The following is a 5,512-nucleotide window of genomic DNA, read 5'->3' on the forward strand; positions in this document are numbered from 1 at the left end:
ACCTTCTATGGTCGTCACTTCTATTATTTATAATGACTCTTGTGGTGTTTTTTTTTTTTTTTGAAAGAACTCGTCTCTAGTGGTGTTTTAAAATACAAAAACCCGCTTGGCTTTATTACAATATAGTTGAGAATAAACTAGAGCCAGATGAAGTAAACTAGGGTTAGTTGGTTGGTTAGTTAGTTAGGAGTTACTTAGATTAACTCATCCATATAAATAACTCTTATTATTGTACCATTTTCATATATTTTATTCATTTCCATCTTTATGATGACTCATATAGATAATTACACAATTTATTTTTCCATTGCATTTGATCTAGAATCATGCAATCCTCTAATTACTAACCGCCTCTCCATTATAGTCATCCAGATAAACTAAAACCCATTCATATGTTGTTTGCACTTTGTTTGGTTGGAAAAAAAAGGATGGAGAAAAGAACGAATATATATATATATATATATATATATATATATATATATATATATATATATATATATATATATATATATAGGGGGCTGTTAACTTGCACCCACCTAAAAACACTAAGGTGCAAGTTAACAAGCTGCACCTACTAGTACTTTACTAAAACACCCTTTTATCTCTATTAAACTTCATTTTAATTAAAAGGACATTTTTGTAAATAGCACAAAGACACAATTGTTTTTCCTATTAAATATATGGAAAATGCTACTTCTCAAGAAAAATAGTTTCAAGAATTTTTCAAGAAATAGTTGGCAAATTTTAATTGGATGATTTATTTGTCCACTTCCTATTTTTCAGCCACACCTCCTTGAATTGTGGCAAATAGTGCATTGTGATTGGTTATTCTTTATTCTTGAAGAATTCTTGATGTTATTTTTCTAGAGATATAGCATTGCTCTAAATATATATTCTGCTCCGTTTCATCCTTCATCCAATTAAAAACAGTTGTCTTCATCACCTTCATCCTTTCTCTCTTACTCCGTTTCCTTCATTGCCGTCGTCTCCTCTCCGACTCAACACCACCGCGGTTACCACAACCACTGCCACCGTTGACAACGATTATTACTGAGCCGCCGCCAACTTCAGTAACCATCGACTCACTCCCTCCGATTCTGTTCCATTTCACTTCTGATTCAACACCAACACCATCGCAACCACCTTCACCGGCGCCGGTTACCAGATGCAGAATCCTCTCTATGCTTCATAGACCGAGTCCATTGATAATTCCTTGAAACAGAGGAAGTAGATGATACACTAACCACCGACGGCGGAGGAGGTGGTGGCGGAGGTCTAGGTGGAGGATGTGTAAATGAATCCCTTGAGTCGTTTGAATGAAGAGGCATCAAATTCGGCGCCGGTGGCGGCGATGAGAATAGGTGGATTCTAGGAGAACCGTGCTGAAATTGTGTTGACGGCGACGACGGAGCATGTTGCTTTATGGAGAATGGACGGTATCATGACGCGTTTCATCTCCGGCAAAGAACCTGATAATCGAGATTTCGGTGAAGTTCTCTTCGAATGCGGAACAGTGGAACATAGATAAAACATGTTTGTGTTTTATTTAAATTAAATTTACCAAACTATCCCTTGTCTAATATTTGTTTATAACAGAAAAACATGGGTTTTTTGGTAAATAACTAGGAGGTGCAGCTTGTTAACTTGCACCTTACTATTTTTAGGTGGGTGCAAGTTAACAACCCCCATATATATATATATATATATATATATATATATATATATATATATATATATATATATATATATATATATATATATATTTTGCTAATATACACACACTTAAAAATTAGAAGGTGTGCATTAGCATCCTACACCTATTTGATTTAGACAAAAAATACCCTTCCTTTCTTTTATAATTGTCCTTAAATCCATGTCCTTTATAGTAATTTTCTTACTTATGACCCACCCATATGTTTCTCTCTCTCCTTATGACGTTGTTGACTTCAAGAACTGCCATTAGCATAACTCCAACCACCATAATCAATTTGAAAGGGATGGTGATTATTTTTGCAGCATAATACTCCCCTTTTCATTCACCATTGATGACCATCACAGTGGCCATACGAAGGTCAGATTGGGACCATGGTTGTCGCGTAAAAACGCATAAAAACGGAGGTCGGAGTGACGGACTTGACAACGGCGTGACACGACGGCGGAAGATGGGTTTGAATGTCCGCGATATAAGATGAGTCTCCATTCAATGTCGAGGCCGGCGAAGAACGTTTGAGGAAACAGGTGCCGACGAGGGTGGCGGAGGAGGGTTTGGACTGTGAGAAGGGAGGCGAAGGAGAAGTCGTAGATGTGTGATGGGAACAGGTGCCGACGAGGGTGGCGGAGGAGGGTTTGGACAGTGAGAAGGGAGGCGAAGGAGAAGTCGTAGATGTGTGATGGGAAGATGGAAAACTGACAGAGAAACAACCAATGGAAAATAGGGATTTTTGCTTTTATTTAATAAATTAATAAATAAATTTGTTAATTACAAATATAGCCCTTTGTTTTGACTTTTTTTAAAAAAGAGAAATTGGTTATTTTGTCCAACTAAAAAGGTGTAGTTTGCTAAAATACACATTCTAATTTTTAAGTGTGTGTATATTAGCAAGACCCTATATATATATATATATATATATATATATATATATATATATATATATATATATATATATATACATACATATATATATATACTATGAGAATGAGTATCTTATATGAGAACGGTGAGAATAATTATCAACCATCCGATCAAAAATAAATGGTTGCGTTTAAAAAACCTCATTTTTAATAACAATGTGTCTCTCTCTACTCAATATATGTTCTCTTCATTCAAATCGATTTCAGATTTTCACTTCGTTTTCCAATCGCACTTCAATTTCGTTTCGTACGCAATCACTATTTTTTTTAATGTTTCGATTCATCCAAATCGATTCCACTTTTTTTCCAGTTTTTTATCTATTTAATATTCCGAGTTTCAATTGAAGGTTGTATTTCAAGGTTTTGGGAACAACAGGTATGCGTTTGTATGCTGGGTTTGGGTTGGATGGTTGTTTTCCAGATTTCATGAGGAAAGTCATGAGTTTGAAGATTTGAGTGTTAATGAGAATGATTTTTTTTAGGACCAAACAATTGATGATGATAAGTTGTTTTTCAGATATGGATTTTGGGGAAGAACACATAATCATGAAGATCGAAGTTTTGGGGAAGAACACATGAAAAATTGATGAAATGATAATTGATGAGAGCTTGCACATGCCTTCTCTATTTTTCTTCCAATTTTTCTTTTTTTTTTTTTAATTTCGTTTTATTAAATTGTGGAATTTCCAATTAAAAAAAAGTAAAAATTAAAAAAATATACAGGTGGCATGCCACATATGCTTGACCAAGTCAAAATTGAGGTTTTGCAAAAGGGGGTAGACATGGGAGGTCACTTTTGCCATTTTTTTTAATAGGGGGCCAAAATTGCAACTTTTGCAAACTTAGGGAGTGAAAAGTGCGTTTAAGCCTTTATTTTTTTTGTTCTTCTCTCTCTTTCATTCTATTTCTTTCGGTTCCCTTTGTTCTTCCTCCTTTTTTTTTCCATTCCCTCATTGGTAATCCTTAGACAATCACGAATCAAGCACAGAAAATTGAAGAAGAACCTTAAGCTCTCAATGTTGCTCAATAGCTTCTTTGTTAAAGGCACAAACATTTGTTTTGCTTCAAAGAATTTGGTAAAATTAAGTAGTTTCTTGATCTCCTTCATTCATTCTTCAACAACAATCATCATTATAACACTTCAGAAGAAGGATTGATTTTGTTGTTGTTGAGGTTTGGAAAGCTAGAAGTTACATTTATTTATTCTTATAAACAATGAGGGGTAGGAAGGGAAATTTCTGTGAAATTGACAACTTTGAAATGGTCAAAAGATCTCTTTGTTACAAAAACCACATTAAAATAATTAATGGCTGCATTTTAAAGTAGTCACATTAAAAAAAAGGTCTTGCTAACAAGTGCCCTAAGGGCATTGTTTAAGGAACCCACAAAAAGAAATTATGTCTTGAAAATACAAGTCCAACACAGGTTAAAGTCATAACCGTACAATTTTCAATGCAAAAGTTGCTACTTTTAGATGCTTAAACAATGCCCTTAGGGCACTTGTTAGCATTTTCCTAAAAAAAAAACAGTGGCGACTACATCACCATTATCATATTTTAAACTCTCACTCTCATTAAGTGAAAGAGCTGATCCTGCAAATGAAAGAGAGGTAAAGTTTCCCATACATCATTGGAGTATTTAATTTTCATAAGGAAGCTTGAGCTTATATTATGGCTATTAGCAATACAAACAGATGAGAAAGAGGGCACATAACATCACTAAAGACTAGTTAGCTTGGAGCGCAAGTTATCTCTTAATTAGCTAAGATTTCATTTTCATATCAGTTACATTTTGGTTTGTTACTAGTTATGATGAGCTTTCATTTCCAACTTGTATATAAACTACTGCTTGTAATATAATCACTTAATCAATAATATCTTCTCATTCTCACAAATTCAGTTTTCTATCATGGTTGAGAATTGATTTGAATGGCCAAGCTGTATTGTATTTGTGACATTGGCTCATCTTGATGATCTTTGGAAAGAAATATGATGGGTGACAAGTCGTAGTTTGTGTTGTTTTTAGTCTTTAATTTCAATAAAAGTTGTGTGTTTTAATTTTATTTTGGAATTATTTTATTTCAAAAAGTCTTTGCTATGTTTTCAGAGTCAAAATAAGGAAGAACAATGCATTTGGATAAAAGTCAAGGATAAAGAATCAAGAAACAAGAAGAAAAATCAAGTTTCCATGCCATTTTCACTCAGCACGGTCGTGCATATCTTTTGCCTGGTCGTGCGTCCCTGATTGGTGTGGATGTGCCCAGGAACAACGAGTGACACGCATGGACCCTGCGCCTTAGCCGCACGATCGTGCGTCCCTTCATAGGCTCATTTTTGGACGTTTTGAAACCAACATGGTTGTATGCCTCATCAGCACGACCGTACACGTTATGCATGCAGCCAGTTTTTAATGCTGTAAAGTCTTGGAATTTTCCTATTAATGCCTTGTAATTCGAGTTTAATGCGTAGTCTAAGGTTCTAGGCTATAAATAGTGTTGTTATCAGAGTTGGAATCACCTCGGAATGTTTGTAATCATACTTGAGAGAAATCAAAAGTCTTGCAATTGTTCAAAGCTCTTTTAGTTCTAAATTTCTTCACTTTTATATTCCTGTTCTTTACAATTATGCAATTTACATTCAACAATTTACTTTTATGTCTTATTATTTTATGTCTTTTAACTTATGTCTTTTGTCTACAAGTCTTGCGATTGTTGGAATGCTCTAATGATCTAATCCTAATCAAACCAAGTGTAGACTCTATTTTATTACAATTCAATTCTAACCTAATCTCATAGTTTTGAATCCTTATATCAAATATCAATTGTGTTACGAAACATGGCATCCATGGAAGGAATGAGAGAAATAGATCAAAGTTCTTTGTA

Source organism: Medicago sativa, chromosome 7, assembly GCF_051527215.1.
Source record: "Medicago sativa cultivar Bolivia chromosome 7, Bolivia_mono, whole genome shotgun sequence".
Lineage (NCBI taxonomy): Eukaryota > Viridiplantae > Streptophyta > Magnoliopsida > Fabales > Fabaceae > Medicago > Medicago sativa.